The sequence below is a fragment of the Hibiscus syriacus genome, unplaced genomic scaffold (genome assembly GCF_006381635.1).
Source record: "Hibiscus syriacus cultivar Baekdansim isolate YM2019G1 unplaced genomic scaffold, ASM638163v2 tig00000477_pilon, whole genome shotgun sequence".
NCBI lineage: Eukaryota > Viridiplantae > Streptophyta > Magnoliopsida > Malvales > Malvaceae > Hibiscus > Hibiscus syriacus.
In genome coordinates this window covers 1,842,244-1,863,143 of record NW_024061790.1, presented here as the reverse complement: position 1 = coordinate 1,863,143, position 20,900 = coordinate 1,842,244, and positions in this window count along the sequence as shown.

Here is a 20,900-nt window from a genome sequence, read left to right as displayed (position 1 = left end):
TGGCAATCTTCTAAATTGATCTTGTGCATGCATATGGTAGGACTAATTCCCTTCAAGTCTGTCATTGTCTATCCTAGAGCCTTTTTATGCTATGACAAAACATTCAACAAACATTCTCCTGTTCGGAGGTTAGATTGGTAGAGATTATTTACGGGTAAAGTTTCATCAATTCCTAGGTATGCATACTTCAAATGTGATGGCAAAGTTTTAAGCTCCAATTTTGGTGCATGTTGTGAAGATGATTTTGGAGAATTAACTTCATCATAATCTAAGGGTTCAATTTTCATACATGATCTATTATGAAGAAGCCTCAATTAATCCTTTGTCTTTCTTTCGTATCCTGTATTGGTGTCATTTTCAGGGCACTCATTGTGTGCTTTGTTCAGATTGCTGTTGTTAGGGCCATAATTATGAGAATCGTCTTCTGAAAATAATTCACATGGGCCAAAGTTTTCTTGTTCATGCATCTCGGTTGTAGGGTCATGGTACAAAGCGTTGTATTCATCGAGTCTTAAAGATTCATCGCGTCCAAGGATTTTCTTTTCCTATACTTTTCTAATACATTGGCATTCCTCTGAGTCGTCCACATATTTCATGGAGTTGAATACATTGATGGTGACGCTTTGCTCTCCTACTCGCATTGTAAACTCTCCATTTTCACAATCTATTAGGATTCTTCCAGTGGCTAAAAAGGGTCGTCCCAGAATGATCGGTGCGATTTCATTGGCTTCGCAGTCTAATATGAGAAAATCAACTTGGAATACGAATTTTGTCCACCTTTTCTATGACGTCTTCTATTCTAGCCTCGAGCCGCACATAAGACCGATTGGCCAGCTGTAGGATGACTGTGGTTGGACAAGCGTGATATCCTTCGAGTTTTATAAATATGGACTTTGGTATCAAGTTTACACTTGATCCCAAATCAACGAGAGCTCGTCCTATAAATTCATTACCAATTGAACATGGTATTATAAAACTGCCAGGGTCTTTTTGTTTTGGTGGGAGTTTGCTTACTGCATAATAGATTTCTATTACCGTGGCAACACGTTCTACCTTCATTTTCTCTGTAACGATGTCCTTAAGAAACTTGGCATAGGAAGGCATTTGCTCGATGGATTCAAATAAGGGCACATTGATATACAACTGGTCCAAAACATCAACGAATTTCTTGAACTAGATGTCATCATTATGCTTCTTCAATCATTGAGGGAATGATGGTGGAGGTCGTACATTATCTGCTGTTGGTGTTGAGGAATCTTTGTCCTTGGCCATGAATTTCTCATTATTTGAACGATGTTTTTCTGAGCCTTCAATCTTTTCTTTCTCTTCAGACAATTCATCTAGTTCCTCATTTTCAGCTCGATCCTCTGGTTGTGTTATGCCATGGAGATGATTGTTTAGATGTTCTCCCCCAAACTTGTTATTTTGGTTTACTTGTGTTCCACTCTTTAGAGTAAGTACACTGCATTGCTCCCTTCCATGATGTTTAGTGATCTCAGTATCACTAGGGAGATTTCCTTGTGGGAGAGAATGTAATGCCGTAGCAATTTGGCCTACTTGGTTGTCCAATTTTCTTAGAGATGAAATATGGGTTTGCAAAAGTGTGGCTCGACTTTGTAGTAAATTTCCTTGATTTTTAATTATTGCAGAATGCTCGTGCATCAAGGTCTTTGTTGAAGCCATGAATTTTTTTTTTTTGAAACCATAAATTCCAGCATTGATAATTCCAAAGAATTAGTATTGGAATTAGTGTTCAAGGAAGAAGCTATATCTTTATTGTTTTGCCAGGGCTGCTGATGATGCTGATTCTGAAAATGTTGATGGTATGAATTATTCTGCTGTGGCCTGTAATTTGCTGCTTGATTGTTACTGTTCCTTTGATTGCTCCATGAAAATTTCGGGTGTTGTCTCTAACCAGGATTGTACATATTGAATAGGGGTTATTATTACTCCGATTATAATTGCCCACAAAATTGGTTGACACATGGTTTTCCGGACATTCTCTCTCATGATGGTTTTCGTGACAAAATATGCATGTGTTATCGGTCACCTTGACTTCTCTTACCTCATTAGGACGTTGCAAATTTTTCAACATATTAGTTATGGAAGAAAGTTGAGCAGCTACTGAATCCTTACCCCTCTAATTCATATGTTACATATATTTTTCTGCCGGTTCCCAATCTTGTATTTGGGAATTGATAATCATTATTTTCTATCTTATCGAGGATGTCAAAGGCTTCCTCATGTGATTTGTCCAGTAAGGTGCCATTTGCTGACGCATCTAACATCATTCGAGTTGGTGCATTAACTCCGTTGTAAAACATCACCACTTGCGTCCAATTATGAAATCCATGGTTGACACATTTGCAAAGTTGACTTTTGTACCTATCCCAACATTCATACATTGATTCATTATCTCCTTGGTGAAAAATTGTAATGTCATTGCGAAGCTGTGTATTCATATTGGGCAGATTATATCGAAGTAGGAAACTCTTGCATAAATCTGCCCATGACTCCATTGAGTCGGAAGGAACTCCACCGAGCCAGGCTTTCGTTCTATCGCGTAGGGAATAAGGGAAGAGTTACAGTTTAAGCACATCTTCATGTACTCCTTGTTGTAAAAACGAGTCACAAACTTCAAGGAAAGCACGAATATGTTGTCTAGCATCCTCATTGGGTGAACCACCATATTAGAAAATAGAGTTCAACATATTAAACATCATCGGTTTAAGTTTAAAAAGAGTTTCTTGTATTTTAGGTGTCACTATGCCTGGGTTGAGGTCATTGAGAATTGGGTTCAAATGATCTTGTATCGCTCTTGGTCTTGCAACTTGAAGATTAATTGATGCATCAGTGTCTCCTAGATATCACATGTTGTATTGCATTTGAAGTTGGTTTAAATGTTCTCTGGTTCTTTGGGCACGTAGACTTTGTTTGAACGATTGTTCAACTTCAGGGTCGAATGGTTCCAAAGGTTTACCAGTAGATCTCAGGGTCATGCAATAATAAAGAACTACAAAAAAATAAATACTAAACTATGTTAGACTAGATAAATATAAGGTGACAAGAAAAACTTGTTATGGCGAATAAAAATTTCATCAGTTGCTCATCCCCGACAACGGCGCCAAAAACTTGATCGCTTGTAAATGTATATGCTAAGGAAGAAATTATATGCAAGTATACACAATCGAATCAAGTAATATAGGATAAGTGAGTATCGTCTCCTCAGGGATTGGTCTAGAAATTTATCTTCAACACAACTAGCACTAGTGGTCACGAACTAATTCCTATTATCTTGTCAAACTAAAAAGCTAATATTAATAAAACAAAGAAATATTATAATGTATGATTGCAGAAAAGTTTGGTCGAGGCAAAATAAAGATGCAGACTACTAAAACAAAACAAAAACAAGTGTTGATTTAAATATAATTCAAACAACCTCACATAATCAGACTTACCACAAAACACTTTTCTAATCTTTTGTATTGACAACAATTACTCTAAGTTTAGAATGAATTATTATGACTTGCTTAAGCTGCCCGACAGGATTACTAAGTATTCTTAGACGGTTGCTATGGCAATCTACTCAGCGTTAACTACAACCCTTGGTTCTTAATCCTCTCGAATCTAAGAATCACTATCTAGACAAAAGGCGATCCCTCGATGCTCTTACATTGCCAAGACATGTTTTACCAAAACCCCAGGCAATCTCTCGATGCTCTTATAGTGTCAAGGAAAATATTCAAACAACAAAACAATCATGAGCAAAAAACATAATTCATCATTCATAAAGCATAAAATAATTGTCTAGGCAAAACAATGATTAACACCAAGTAAGAAAATCATGGTGCTATCAAAAAGTCATCCAAGTATCGTCGTTTAATACAACCCCAAATATGTAAAGAAATTAAGAACAAAGGAAGAACGACTTCCAAAATTGGGGGCTCTGTCGTGACAATTCTGATCAGCACCGCGCCTGCCTTGGTGATCAGCCTCTCTCGAGACCTGATCACTGCTCTGCTACAGTCTGGCTATGGAGGACACCAAGGAAGGTCGGTTGATAAATTATGGGAAAGCACTGTAGTTGCTCACTCACACCCTAAGTAAAGCTCTTCTCTCTTCTTTCTTGCTTCCTTTTGGCGGCTATGGCTGGTTATTTATAGGGAAGAATCTCCTAGGTTTTCACATGATTGAAGATTCCTTAAATAACCGTTGTTATCTTGTCTAGACTTATAAAGAAAAACGGCTGGCGGCTGTCATGATATTTAAGGCTTGCTTGTATGTGAAAGAAGTCATCCAGCTGGCATGTGACATAGGTGGTTTCGTCATACCCGCTTCAAAATCTTCAGATAAACCTTACCTCGGCGAGATAAATCTGCTCCTCACGTTCTTCTCTCTTCAATTGGCCCTTGCAAATTATATTGTCATGACTGAAATGTTCTTCCTCTGTAAGTTTCTTGCACATACACAATCCACACAAACCCTTTCTCTTCAGCAGCATTAGTTAAACCAAATAAATCTTGCCGAAGAAAAACTTATCCACCACAAGCAAATATAACCTAAATGTAACTAAAATATTATGCATACTTTGTTTAGACGAGAAATAACTTAAGTGAAAAGACTAGAAATTGAGTCTTTTTATGAAGTTATCACTCCACCTCGGTTCGTGGCCCTCATCGATATATGTTGGGGGGGCGTCGAGTAACCACGATTATCAATGGTCGTTCATCTAGTGGCCTTGTCGGTTGGTTATTAAGAGAGAGTAGGAGAAGTATATAAAGGTTTTTTTAGTTCGATTTGGGTGGCCTTTTGGGCCTCCCTTCTCGTCGGTCGTTGTGGCCTAATCGGCGTTTGGGCTAGGCGATTACCGCTGGAGGTTTGACGACCGACGCTGTTAGTCTTGGGGCTTAGGTGTGGTGGTTGGGTAGTGGAATAAAGGAGAGAAGCTTTGTTTTTTTTCACATGTTGTATCAGAAATGGGGGTTTGTTTTTAAAGTTTTGGTTTAATCGCATGACATGTCCCTAGTTTATCATATTTCTTACTTCGGCTACCCATTTTATAGGTTAATCATACTTAGGCCCCTCCATTTCTTCCTTGTTTTGCACTCTGGTCACACATATTTTTATTTATTTCGAAGATGCATGAATATTTCACTAATTTTTAATTTGGTCACTATTTTGCTATATTATTTATTGCATATTAACCACTAACTTTTATTTACTTCAAATTAACTACTAACTTTTATTTTTTTGCACTCTAACCATTATTTATTTTATTGTTTATTTATTTATTTACTTATTGATTCTAATATTCAATTCGGCCTTGTCGTGATCCAATCTGGGGTATGATTCGCTTTATTATGGTTTTGATTCTGCTAACAACTAAATTTTATTCTATTGCACTTTAATCATTGTTATTTATTTATTTATTTATTTATTATTTCTAATATTCAATTCAGCCTTGTGGTGACCCGATCCGGGGTATGATCCACATTATTATAGTTTGGACTCTGCTAACTACTAACTTTTATTTTATTACACTTTAATCATTGTTATTTATTTATTTATTTATTATTTCTAATATTCGATTCGGCCTTGTGGTGAACCAATCTAGGGTATGATCCGCATTATTATGGTTCGGACTCTAAGTACTACTGACTTTTATTTTATTACACTTTAATCATTGTTATTTATTTATTTATTTATTTATTATTTCTAATATTCGATTCGACCTTGTGGTGATTTGATCCGGGGTAAGATCTGCATTATTATGGTTCGAACTCTGCTAACTACTGACTTTTATTTTCTTGAATTTTAGTCAATGTAATTAGATTTTATGCAATTAGGTCCTTGTACTTATTTTATTTTTTATTTTATGTTGTTTTTTTACTATTTTTATTTTTTTATATATTTATTTGATGTTTTAATTAAGTTTATTATTAATTATTTTGTTTCATGATTTATTTTCTTAGGAGTTTAAATTAGATTAATATTCGAATCAAGCTTAGAAATTAGGATTTCACATTAGTTTTAATTAAGGAGCAATTTGAGCCGAGTTTTCGCTTAAGATGTCTGATTGCTCGAATCGATTACTAGCCTTTTAAAATCTATTAATAATTAATATTTTCTAAAAAAAACTTTATGTTTAATAATTTAGATAAAAATTAGGTTTTAAATTAGTCCTCAACTTTAGAACTTATCAATTTAGGTCCTTAGACTTTTAAATCTTTTAGAGCTCGATATTTCAGTTCTTTGACCTCTTTAGTCCCCGAACTTCGATTAGTGTTTTAATTTTGACATAATTAAATAGGTTAAATAGGGCCTCCATCTTAGTATTGATTTCACATTTAGTCCTTTCATTAGGTGAATTCTTAATTTAGTTCTCGCTTTTGCTCGATGTGCCCATTTAATTATTCAAAGCAATATTTATTAAAATTAATTTAAGGTAATATTAGAACCTTTACTTTAGGATAGATTTCACTCTATTCTTTTAATTTAGATAATACTCCGGTTTGTGCCTTTAAGTACTTTAACTTTCATAATTTGATACCTTAAGTTAGAAAAATCCTTAATTTACTTTTATTTTAATTAGGATGAATAAAATTTTGTTTGATCGCATTTTATTTTTTAAACTCTAAGGCAATGTTCATTTATTAAGGGAATTAATGGTATATCTCCCGCAATTATACTCCGGGGGTGACTACTGATAATTCTCAAAATATGTCGACATCCTTTTCAAAGACTGCATCATGTTTACTAAAATTTAGGCAATGTCTCGTTATTAGGCACAATAGCTAATCTCCCGCACCTATGCTAGGGGACGAATGTTATCGATCTTAATAAATGAATACCCTTTTCAACTTTGCATCTGTAATGATTTTCAAATTAAATAAAGATCAAACTCAAAATTTCAGATTTTAAATATAGGTAATCAACTAGGTACCAATTTTTGGGCGCTTGTGGGGGTTTTAATCCTTCCCCACGCGTAACTGACTCCCAAACCTAATTTCTGGATTTTCGTAAAACACAAAACTCAGTATTTTAGTAAAAATAAAACATTTTATAAAAATCACCCGATTTTTATTGTGTCCCAATCACACCTTAAATGATTGGTGGAAACTCCTCACATTTCGAAAAAAATTCAAAGAGAAAACCCTCGAGTCGGTATCGGTCTTTTCCCCGCCCGGGTGAAAAACATTGTCGACAGCTTGGCGACTCCGCTGGGGATTTTTGTTTTTAAAACAAATTGAGAGTCGAGCCACGAGTTGGTTACCCTATATTTATAATTTTAGAAATAACGAGTTTGATCTTATTTAATTTATGGTTCATTATGTATTTTCAAAAGAAATAGATTTTCTCTCTGGTTAATGCTTACACTTCTGTGAAATTATTTAAGATTGTTGCATGTCATAGCTCTAAACTCGACACAATCTCGATTTAGAGAGAAACGTCACACCTCACAAGGAGAATTGGGCTTCCATTTGTGGGTCTGATAAAGTATCTCTGGAAAGCACCCTAAGTTGGCTATCTGGATATCAGATCCGAGGTATGCTTTTAGTATTGTGATCCCTTGAGCTAAACCCGATTCGCATGTCTGTAATGGGCCATAATCGAGGTTAACCTTAGCATGTTGTAAAAATTGCTCGGGAACCTTTCCTAGAACCCTGCCACATATATAGAATTTAGTAAGCCTACCTTGCTAGAGCCATGCGTATAGCCTAGGAGAACTAGAACGCATGCGGTTAGGACTATTAATTTTCTTCGTATATTTTTCCTTCAGTATCAACTTTGATTTGTATTTAGTTATTTCTGCTAATATTACATTTCTTAACTAATCATTTCAACTAACTTGATTCTTTTTGTCTTGTTTCTACTAACATTGATTTCATTTTGTCTAGTTTTATTGCATCTTTGCATGAACATGACATATCATTCAAAGGTATTGATCCCTTAAATAATTAATCATTTAGAAGGTTCTTAAAAAATAATGCCACAACAATGCCTTTCGCTGGGATCGATAGGATTTTGGAGATGCTCCACGTAGATCAAGTAGCATCAAGAGGGAGTCTACCTACCAAGGAGATAAGCCAAACATCAGCCTGTTAAGGTAACAAGTTGGACTCGAGATGATTTGACGCTGAAGCCAATAGTCGAAGATCCCAAACTAGCTCAAAAAACTTATGAAAGTAGGAGATGAAGTAGGAGCTTTGAAGACGATGCAGTACCATGATGCTCGCAGGAGCTAGATAACTCTCAGAATGACCAGATTTGCATTCCCAGTGTACCGAGACATTGTTAGTTTTCGAGAATTGTTCTAGGAATAGTTATTTTGGGATCAATGTATTTTGCATACATTAATTTTCCATGACATTTGCATTCCTTAATACATTGTCGAATCATGCATTAAAACATTCATTCATTAAAATAATGATAATAAAATAAGGTTTCTGATCATAGTGATTCGGGTTCACGCTGGTAACAAGAACGCTTATCATCATCGATGAAAGAAAAAGCCTAAAGAAGTAAAGGATAAGTTAGCCAGAATTGAGAGAGAACAAAAAGAGATGCAAGAAGAAATGAGCAGCAAGTTGACACAAATAGAAGCTAGTATTGCAAACTCCCAGTTTGATCTGCTGAACAAGGTGGAAGAAATGTTTAATAGGGATTTGACCGCTAGAAACACCACTGTGGAGGACCCCACACATCCTCCGGGTTTCACACCTGTACACATTTATTAGCAAACCTATGTGCATCAAAGAATCTGATCACCAGTCTGTTTCATGACCAGGAACCCATAATATCATGCTGGAGCTTCATTCCCCACTGATTGTCCTATTGTGTCTGGGCTAAAGATAGGTGAACGTTGTACTAATATTGAGGTCCCTAACCTAAATAAATTAGCTTAAAGGTAAAAGATTGTCCAAAGAGTGAAAGATATAGAGGAGTTGGTAAAATCCAACGAGATGGTCAATTCATTCTATGGGTGTGACATAAGGGAGCTAAGCTTGGTTCCTGATCTCATATTGTCCCAAAGATCAAAGCACCAGACTAAAAAATACGACGGGACAACTTGTTGATCGGCCCACCTCACCATGTTATGCAGGAGAATGGCGGGTTATACTGAAAATGAAAAGCTTCTAATACATTGCTTCCAGAATAGTCTAACTAGATCGGTGGTCAAATGGTACAATCAGTTAACCAAATCCCACATAAAATTATGGAGGGATTTTATCCGGGAATTTTTGGAGCAATATCGACATGTAACTGACCTAGTACCTGACAGGTGGATGTTACAAAATATGGAAAAATGACATAATGAAACTTTTAGGTAATACGCCAAAGGTGGCGTGACATGGCATCACAGGTACAACCCCCATTGCTGGAAAAGGAGGCTATAATTATTTTCATGAATACTCTGAAAGCTTCGTATCTGGGGTATCTGTTAGGAAATACTACCAAGAACTTTGCTGACATGGTCATTTCTGGTGAATTAATCGAGAACACCATTAGGAATGGTAAGATATGAGGCTCTGACAGTATCAACGTCAAGAAAGGAGCCTAGGTCAATACAGTGAGGTCTTATTCAGCTAATCGTGGGACCAAACCTTATGGAATGACCCGAGAGAATACCCCTATTGGTGAAATTTTGATAACATATGAAGAGCTACTCCCAGTACTGGTTGAGAAGAATCTCGTAACTCCAGTTCAGTCTAAACCAAAATAACCCCCATTTACTAAGGGGCATGATGTTAATGCCATATGTATCTATCATATTGGGAGCTCAGGGCACACCACTGAGAATTGTGGGGAATTAAACCGCAAAGCCCAATATTTGATTAATTCAGGGGCATTGATATTCAATGTGTAATGGGATATTATAATCAAGAGTAGGCTGAGGCATCCATCAAAATTTTGTTGCATTCCCATCAAAAGCATGTCATCTTGTTTGAACTTGTCTTTCTGTTTGAGTTTAAATGTTTGTAAGTCACTTTACGTTCGAACATTTTAAATAAAATGCTTCCTTCTTAGGAAATGAATAATGAGCAAATTTCAATCTTGAAATTCTTTGACTATCTTCGTAATCAAAAGGTTTTTAATAATTGAGGTTGTAAATCATTGACAAATGAAAAGATTAAACCCCTAAAAAAACAAGGACCCCTTGATCCTACTCCAGAAATACAGTAGAATATGTACCCTTATGTTGAAGGGACCGAGCTAGTTTTCTCTTCACATGAAGAAGCAATCAAAGGACTTGACATTCATGTATGTGTTAGGAGCGGAAAAAATGGGGTAACTAGCACATGAGATTACAAAACTAATTGGTTTCTACTTCTGTTAAAGATGTTCAATGATGATCATGATCTTCTCAGATGAAATGGTTGAGTAGTTGAGTCTAGTTTAAGTGAGTTGCTTAGAAATTGAACTTTAACGATGAGAATTTCTGACCTACAACAAACACCGGGACTATAACAAGTTCTCCTTAATAAGCTTAAGAAACGAAATCATATACCCAGAATATGTATGTATGTATGTGTGTGCGTGCGTGCGTGCGTGCGTGCGTGCGTGCGTGCATGCGTGCGTGCGTGCGTGCGTGCGTGCGTGCGTGCGTGCGTGCGTGCGTGCATGCGTGCGTGCGTGCGTGTGTGCGTGTGTGCGTGCGTGCGTCTGTGTGTGTGTGCGTGTGTGCGTGTGTGTGTGTGTGTGTGTGTGTGTTTGTGTGTGTGTGTGTGTGCGTGTGTGCGTGTGTGCGTGTGTGTGTGTGTGTGTGTGTGTGTGTCTGTGTGTCTGTGTGTGTGTGTGTGTGTGTGTGTGTGTATGTATGTATACAATAAAGTTGAGCTATTCCGTTAAAGCAATTGGTTATAGAGGAAACTCGAAAGCCTTGGTGTTATGAATAGATTACATTCAAACCATGACATTGATCGGGTACTTTGCAATTTTTTGTTTGCTCCACTGTGGTTGTCAAGTCAAAGACTCTGTGACGACATGAATCCTTCAGCTAGCTTGATAAACGAAATTATAATATATATGTACAATAATGATGAATTCATCTAGCCAAACAAAGGCAAATTAAATCTAATTTAGTAAATAAGGAGTGTCGTTGAATATAGACTAAGGGAGTTAAGGGACACCTGTTATAGTCGAACTCACACGAGCACTCATAAATCTCATTTTTAGACAAATATTTATGCACTACCTTTGCTATAGGGATCTACGAAGCTTGAACAAATGAAAGATTTCAAAGACCTGAAACAAAAGTGTTCTAAAGAGTCTAGCAATTGGTTGTGCTAGTTGCGACAATTTGTTCGCCTCCGATCAAAATGTCAAGCTAAAGAAAGAGGGGCATGCCATACTCTTCACGAAGAATGAATCAATGAAACAAACCTTAGAATTTAGGTAGCCAATCTCAAAACCAACCTTTCGATCTTGATATTTTTCAAAGATTTCTAGCTATCAAAGATTAAAAGAGCAGTTGATTCTTTTGATATCTAATGAACTACTGTTTTATGATTTGTTTCAATTGTGAAACTTAGAAAGAGGCAATGTTTTTTCAAAATTATTTTCGATGTTTTTCAAAATTTTGAAGATTTAAAGGAAGAAAAACATTTTCAAACAAGATAATTTCTCTGAAAGTATCTTGGACTTCAATGAATATCTCTCCGAAGCTCAAGATCGAAGTTGGGGAAAGGGAGACCAAACTTTTGGGGCAAAATTTGATGGGGCAAGGAAAATAAATTGTCTCGGGTCGAAGTTTGTAGGAGTACACACTAGTGGAAATGAAGACAACTGAATCAAAGATAGAGTGGAGATTGCTCTCGCAATCATTCTCCTTACAGACTGAGAAAACATACATTAACACATACATACATGATACATGAAATTTGCAACTTTACATTAAACAGTCATCATCATTAATGACATTTTTCCCTCTCTTAAGGACATTCAATAATTCATCAGATGAAATACAAACTTCATCATGACACTCGTAAACATACAAGATAGGCAGTCATAGATACATCATTTCGATCTTCCAGGAAATAAAAGCTAGAGAATGACCAGATGTCTTCAACCTGAAAGAACAATGCAGGAGTGGATAGTCTATAATCCTTTGAGATTGCCTATCTGAAAACAAGCTTCGTCTCGCTTGAGACATTCTCCCAAAATTTTGAAATATTTAAAACAAAATTGATCTAACATGAGATAATTTTCCTAAAGAACAAATTTTGTCTCATTGAAGACAATTTTCCTTAAAAAAATTAATCTCACTTGAGATTGTTTTCTTTAAAAAATGAATTTTGTCTCTTTTGAGACAGTTTCTCTTGAAACAAAAGTCTTTAAGTCTGTTTCCCTTCAAACAAAATTTTGTCTCCCTTGAAACAAAATTTTATCTCCCTTGAGACAGTTTCTCTTGAAACACAAAATCTTTGAATCTGTTTCCCTTGAAACAAAGTTATCTCTCTTGAGAAAATTTCTCTTGAAACAAAAGTCTTTAATTTTGTTTCCCTTGAAACAAAATTTTGTCTCCCTTGAGATAATTTCTCTTGAAACATTATCTTTGAATCTATTTCCCTTGAAACAAATTTTGTCTCCCTTGAGATAGTTTCTCTTGAAACACAAATCTTTGAGATCGTTTCCCTTGAATCAAATTTTGTCTCTCTTGAGACAGTTTCCCTTGAAACTTTATCTTTGAATTTGTTTCCCTTGAAACAAATTTTGTCTCCCTTGAGACAGTTTCTCTTGAAAAACAAATCTTTGAGATCGTTTCCCTTGAAACAAATTTTGTCTCTCTTGAGACAGTTTCCCTTGAAACACCAATCTTTGAATCTATTTCCCTTGAAACAAATTTTGTCTCCCTTGAGACAGTTTCTCTTGAAACATAAAAACATTGAGATTGTTTCCCTTGAAACAAATTTTATCTCTCTTAAGACAGTTTCTCTTGAAACAAATTATCCCCAAAGACGACCAGAACTCTTCATCACGGATGATTAGTGTCATCTTCAACAATGAATTATCTTTAAATTGACCAGACTTCCTCAACGAGAAGGAACGATGTCATCTTCAGCAAACAATTTACCTGAAAGCGGCCAAAACTCTTTAACATGGATGAGTAGTGTCGTCTTCAACACCAAATTATCTCTAAATTGGCCCGACGTCCTCAACATAAAGGAACAATGTCATCTTTAAGTCCTCTGTTTTCATACAAAGAATCGGAGCTCTAGATACGAAGCAAACATCGTAGCTACACAAAATTAGGTCATTATTTGTCTTTGCTTCGTCATTATTTACACAATAGACGAGCAAAGAGGATAGCTGTAATACCCTAATTTTGTCCTAAAAATAAATAGGGAACAAACCAAGGACTAAGCTTGTAATATTACCATTTGTAATTTGGTGGGGGCTTTAAAAGCCAATCAAAAATAAGAAACAAACTCTCTCTCTTCCACTGTTTTTGGAAAAAGCATAAAGAAAGCAAGGCTCACCCATTTTGTAAGCACGATTTTTGTACCCCTCTCCCCTTTTTTGTAAACCCCATATCTTGTATCCTGAAAGAGAAAAGCAAATAAAAGGTAAAAGAATTTGTTTTCCTCCTTGTTTTATTCTTTCTTTGAACTTGAGTATGTAAGAATTTTTATTCTTTCTTTGAACGTGAGTATGTAAGAATAGGGGTGAGACTGGAGGAAGTAGTCCTCCACCTCGGTTCGTGGCCCTCACTGGTGTGTGTTAGGGGCCGTCGAGTAACCACGACCGTTGATGGTCATTCGTCTGGTGTCCTTGTCGGTCGGTTATGAAGAAAGAGTAGGAGAATTAAATAAAGGTTTTTTTAGTTCGATTTGGGAGGCCTTTTCGACCTTCTTTCTCATCGGTCACCGTGGCCTAATCGGCGTTCGGGTTAAGCGATGACCACCGGAGGTTTGACGGTCGACCCTGCTAGTCTTGGGGCTTAGGTGTGGTGGTCCGGTAGTAGAATAAAGGAGAGAAGCTTTGTTTTTTTTATTTTCATGTGTTGTATCAGAAATAGGGGTTTATTTTAAAGTTTTGTTTTAATCGCATGACATGTCTATAGTTTTCTCATATTTCTTACTTCGTCTACCCATTTTATGCGTTAATCATACTTAGGCCCCTCCATTTCTGCCTTGTTTTGCACTCTGGTTACACATTTTTTATTTATTTCGAAGATGCATACAAATTTCACTAATTTTTAATTTGGTCACTATTCTGCTATATTATTTATTGCATATTAACCACTAACTTTTATTTATTTCAAATTAACTACTAACTTTTATTTTTTGCACTCTAACCATTGTTTATTTTGTTATTTATTTATTTATTTACTTATTGATTCTAATATTCAATTTGGCCTTGCGGTGACCCGATCCGAGGTATGATTCGCATTATTATGGTTCGGACTCTGCTAACTACTAACTTTAATTTTATTGCACTTTAATCATTTTTATTTATTTATTTACTTATTATTTCTAATATTCGATTCGGCCTTGTGGTGACCCGATCCGGGGTATGATTCACATTATTATGGTTCATACTCTCCTAACTACTAACTTTTATTTTATTACACTTTAATAATTGTTATTTATTTATTTATTTATTGTTTCTAATATTTGATTCAGCCTTGTGGTGACCCGATCAAGGGTATGATTCACATTATTATGGTTCAGACTCTGCAAACTACTAACTTTTATTTTATTGCACTTTAATCATTGTTATTTATTTGTTAATTTATTTATTTATTATTTCTAATATTTGATTCGACCTTGTGGTGACCCGATCCGAGGTATGATCCGTATTATTATGGTTCAAACTCTGCTAACTACTGAATTTTATTTTCTTGCATTTTAGTCAATGTAATTAGATTTTATACAACCTTGTACTTATTTTATTTTATTTTATTTTATTATTTTATATTATTTTATTTTTTTACTGTTTTTATTTTTTATATATTTATTTGTTGTTTTAATTATTTTAATTAAGTTTATGATTGATCGTTTTGTTTCATGATTTATTTTTTTAGGTTAAGTTTATTTTGTTTCATGATTTTAATTAGGATTTCACATTTGTTTTAATTAGGAAGTAATTCGAGTCGAGTTTTCGCATAAGATGCCATATTACTCGAATCTATTGCTTGACTTTAAAAATCTATTAATAATTAATATTTTCTAAAAAAAAACTCTATGTTTAATAATTAAGATAAAAATTAGGTTTTAAATTAGTCCTCAACTTTAGAACTTATCAATTTAGGTATTTAGACTTTTAAATCTTTTAGATCCCTATATTTTAGTTCTTTGACCTCTTTAGTCCCCGAACTTCGATTAGTGTTTTAATTTTGACATAATTAAATAGGTTAAATAGGGCCTTCATCTTAGTCTTTATTTCATATTTAGTCCTTTAATTAGGTGAATTCTTAATTTGGTCCTCGCTTTTGCTCGAGGTGCCAATTTACTTATTCGAAGCAATATTTATTAAAATTAATTTAAGGTAATAATAGAACCTTTACTTTAGGATAGATTTCACTCTATTCTATTAATTTAGGGAATACTCCGAGTCGACCCTCGCGTAAATGCTCAAGGGATCACTTCAGTTATTCGATTCAATAATTGATTAAAATTAAATAGGATTAATATTTGAGCCTACGCATCTAGGTTTGTGCCTTTAAGTACTTTAACTTTCATAATTTGACACCTTAAGCTAGAAAAATCCTTAATTTTCTTTTAGTTTAACTAGGATGAATAAAATTTTGTTTGATCGCATTTTATTTTTTAACTCTAAGGAAATGTTCATTTATTAAGGGAATTAATGGTATATCTCCCACAATCATGCTCTGGGGGTGTCTAGTGGTAATTCTTGAAATAATTTAACATCCTTTTCAAAGATTGCATCATGTTTTCTAAAATTAAGGCAATGTCCGGTTATTAGGTACAATAACTGATCTCCTGCACCTATGCTAGGGGACGAATGCTATCGGTCTTAATAAACGAATACCCTTTTCAACTTTGCATCCGTAATGATTTTCAAATTAAATAAAGATCGAACTCAAAATTTCTAATTTTAAATATAGGGTAATCAACTAGGTACCAATTTTTGGGCACTTGTGGGGATGCTAATCCTTCCCCACGCATAACTGACTCCCGAATTTGATTTCTAGATTTTTACAGACCCAAAAACTCAATATTTTGATAAAAATAAAATGTTTTATTAAAATCACCTAGTTTTTATGATGTTCCAATCACACCTTAAATGTTTGACGACGACTCCTCACATTTTGAAATATTTTCAAAGAGAAAACCCCCGAGTCGGTATCGGTCTTTTCCCCACCTGGGTGAAAAATGGTGTCGACGTGAAGGAAGAATAAGAACAAAAGAAGGAAATGAAAAAGAAAATTGGTTTTGCTCTCAATTTTACCAAAGATGAGAGTAATTCAAATGAAGAAGATATAGATGAATAGATGGCAATGTTTGTTAGAAGATTCAAGAGATTCACAAGGCCTAGTATAGGAAAAAGTTTCCAAAGAAGAAATACTTCAAAATTGAATATAAGGAGAATGATCTCATAGTCTGTTATGAGTGCAAAAAGTCAGGACATATCAAATTTGAATGTCCATAATTGAGGAAGAAATGGTCCAACAAGAAGAAACAAAAGGCACATGTTGCTACATGGAGTGATGAAGAGTGTTCCGATGAAGATAAGCAAAAAGTAGCAAATTTGTGTCTCATGGCCATAAAAGATGAATCTAAGATAACCTCTTATTAATTTACCTTAAATTAATATTCTTTTTGATGAATTACAAGGGACTTGTGATGAGTTAGCCTTAGAATTTGAGATCATTATTTCAAAGCACAAGAAAATATTTCAAAATTAAAAAATGAAAATGATCTCTTATCTAGGACTAATCAAGAACTTAAAAGTAAAATCAAGGATATGTAAGTCAAACTTTAGGAGTTTGAAAAGGAAAATCAAGATTTTCATAACCTATTTTTAAAGGTTCATAATGTTAGAGTATGCCCAAAGACCAATCATATGGTGATTGTAATAATACTTTTATTTATCGATTTTATTGAATAAAGGCATTGTCGTTATTATTTTCATTTATATATATGTGTTTAACATAAACTGGAAGATAATAAAGTCCATATAATGACATAATTGTTATTATTAAAAGATCCCTAGTTAAGTATTATTATGGGCATGGACAATAATAATATGCTTAAGACTAACATGTTATTGATTGATGACAACGAGTTGTCATTGACATAGAGATGTCAGAATTGATACATGATTATATTGTTAGAGAACAATGAATTGGATTGACCGACCATGAGCATATGTCTTGGATTATTATGTGACAGTCATAACATTGCTCATGGTGATGACTATATGTATGATCCTCAGACTTGAGATCAATACTAACCCAACATATATTGTTGTTTATTTTGATGCAGCTAAACAAGCTCCGTAGTTGGTTGCTCTATAAAGACTGTTATTGAATATATCTCAATATATGTAGTGGGTGTATATGATTAAGATGTTATTTTTTCTTCCTATATAATAGGAAATATATCACAGACCACTTTATTGAGTAAGACTAGAAACGCATGGCCATGCTCGAATAAGTTGATATGAGATATCATAAACTATTAGTTAATTAAAGTCTACTCTAGATATCAAGAAACAATAGATGGGCTATACAAGTGTGACTTTTCCAAGACTTGTGCCTATTCTAGATATAAAGGACATAAGGATGTAATACATAAAAGAGTTAATCACCAAGATGATATGTCGAATCATATTTTCTTGTAACTTAGGTGACAATGATATATTGCTAGATGTCACTCATTGTATGTAATATTAGAATTGTTCTAATAATTACTGCTAACGTTACAAGAACCTACAAGGTCACACCCTAGGATTAAAACGAGTAAAGATGTACAATTTGTTGTATGTCACTAAAATATATATCTAGAGTTAATTAAATATATGTTTTAATAATCTCAAATATTTAATTTCAATTAATTAAATATAGATTTAATTAATTTGAAATAATATAATCCCTAATATGATTAGGGTAATTTGGATATAAAAGGATTATTAAATTCCAATTAATTAAATATAGATTTAATTAATTTGAAATAATAAAACCCTAATATGATTAGGGTAACTTGGCTATAAAAGGGTGTGTTAGGTCTAGCAGCTGTTTTAGAACACACACACAAAACCTTCAGTCGTTTTTCTCTCAAAACTATTTTGGGAAGAAAAATATTACTCTCAATCGGGTGAACTGAGTAGAGGCTGAGACGTGATTTCGTGGAGCCTTACGATTCGAACCGATCTACACCACCAATATTCATTGTTGTCCTTGTTGTTTTTCAAGGAACTCACTGTAAGTATCCGTATCCTTTCCTCCTGATTTCAGTTTTTCGTACTTGGATCGCTGGCGAGACTGTCGAGTTTTGTTTCCGCTGCGCCATGAGGTGCGCCGACGGTCCTAACACATAATTATCATCAAAAGAAACTTTATATCTCAAAGCTTATTTTAACAAGATTGGATCAAATTTATTTGAAAAATATTAAACTTCAAAATCCAAATATGTTAAAAATAAATTTGGATCATATAAACATAGAGGTCCCCAAAGAACCTCAAATGGGAAAATTATTAGGAGCATATGGGTCCCTAAAGGACTCATTGCTACTAAGGATAAGAATATCCTAGAAAAATGGATTCTGGAGGGGACTAGATTATTGAGAACTAATAACTATGGGCCCAAAAAGAATTTGGGTTACAAAAATAAAAAATTATTTTATGTTTGTAGGTGGATGAACATTGCTACAAGTCACAAAATGTAAGGACAAATTCATTGTACCTTGATAGTGGATGCTAAAAACATATGACTGGTGACAAGAATCGCTTCAAGGAGTTAAAGCCTAAAAGTGGAGTAGTAACTTTTAGTGACAACTCAAAAGGCTACATTGAAGGAATTGATTTAATTGGTATCAATTCTTCCATACTTATTGAGAATGTGTTATATGTCAATAGACTAAAGAATAATCTACTTATTATTAGTCAATTAAATCGTAAAGGATATAATTTATCTTTTAGTCTAATGGTTACAAAATTTTTGATATTGCATCAAATATGATTATGATTGTTGATCAGAGGATAGGAAACATTTACATGATACATTTATATGATATAATTTCCTCAAATGTATGTCTAGTTACTAAGGATAAAAATGGTTCATGGTTATGGCATAAAAAACTTGGGCATACTAGCATGAACATTTTAGATAAACTTGTTAAAAGTGATTTAGTAAGAGGATTGCCAAAGCTAAAATTTGATTTAGGCAAAATTTGTGATACATGTGATAAGGGTAAGCATAAAAAAGTTTTCTTTAAATCTATTAATGATGTCTCATGTAGTAGTGTGTTGTAATTGATTCATATTGATATATTTGGACCTATTAAGACCATTAGCTTGGGTGGAAAATAATATTCTTTAGTTTTGCTTGATGGTTACTCTAGGTTCACGTGAGTTCATTTTTTAAGTACTAAAGATGAAGCTTTAGATAAATTCATCACATTTTTAAAATTAACCAAAATAAAAAAATATTACTCAATTTCTATCATAAGATGTGACCATAGAAACAAATTTCAAAATCTTCATTTTGAAGATTTTTGTAACTCTAATGGTATGAAGCCAATATTTTTTAGCACTTAGAACCCCTAAACAAAATAGAGTATTTTAGAGGAAAAATAAAACTTTAGAGGAAATAGCTAGAGTCGTGCTTTGTGAAAATAATTTGTCAAAATGTTTTTGGGTAGAAACCATAAACATCGCTTGTTATATTGTAAATAGAGTAATGATTAAACTTATTTTAAAGAAAAATTCATACGAAACTTTTAAAAATAAAATGTTTAACATTAGTTATTTCACCCTTTAAAGTATAAGTATTTTGTTTTAAATAATGAAAAAAGATAACATTGACAAATTTGATACAAAAAGTGATGAAGAAATATTTCTTTGTTATTATAGAATTCTAAAGCTTATCAAGTATTTAAAAAAATAACTCTAATGGTAAAAAAGTTTATTTAAGTTGTTTTTAATGATAACCCCCTTTCGATGAATGATTCTTGTATTGATGATGATGTAGATATTATAAACTCAAATGAAGTTGGTGAATCATCATTGAAAGAAGTAAAGGATGAGAAAATTCAAGATGCTCTCAAGAATCTAACTCTAGAGGAAAGGGATATCTCCTACACAACGGAGTACAACTATGTCAAAGGTGTTGAGATTTTGGGTGATCCATCCAAAGGGTAACCACTAGATCCTCTCTTAGAAATACATGCAACTTTGTAGCATTTATCTCATGAATATAGCTTAAAAATGTTAAAGAAACATTAAATTATAAATATTGGATAATGAATGTGCAAAAAAAGTTAAATCAATTTGAGAGGAGTCAAGTATGAACATTAGTTGAAAGGCCTATGTTGTGTATGTGAGTGCTATAAATTAAATGCAAACTTGTGCTAGTATACACAATCGAACAAGTAATATAGTAGTGAGTGAGTATCTTCTCCACAAGGATTTAAGGGATTTCTAAGTTAAGCTAATGCACCAAAAATATGTGACTTAAATATAGTCTATATGGCATTATAAACAAATGAGTAAGTGTTGTGGCAAAGTATTGAAGATTGGATTATGAAATGCTATGGAAAACAGTAAAGTCAAAGAATTTCTATGGCAAACAGTAAAGTCAAAGAATTTCTATGGCAAAATAAAGTTGAGCACTGGAGTATGAAATAAGACAACTTGAAAACCTCTCACAAACAAGCTACAATAGGGATAAATTATTGGGTTTACTAAGGAATCTTATGCCTTGTCTCTAGAA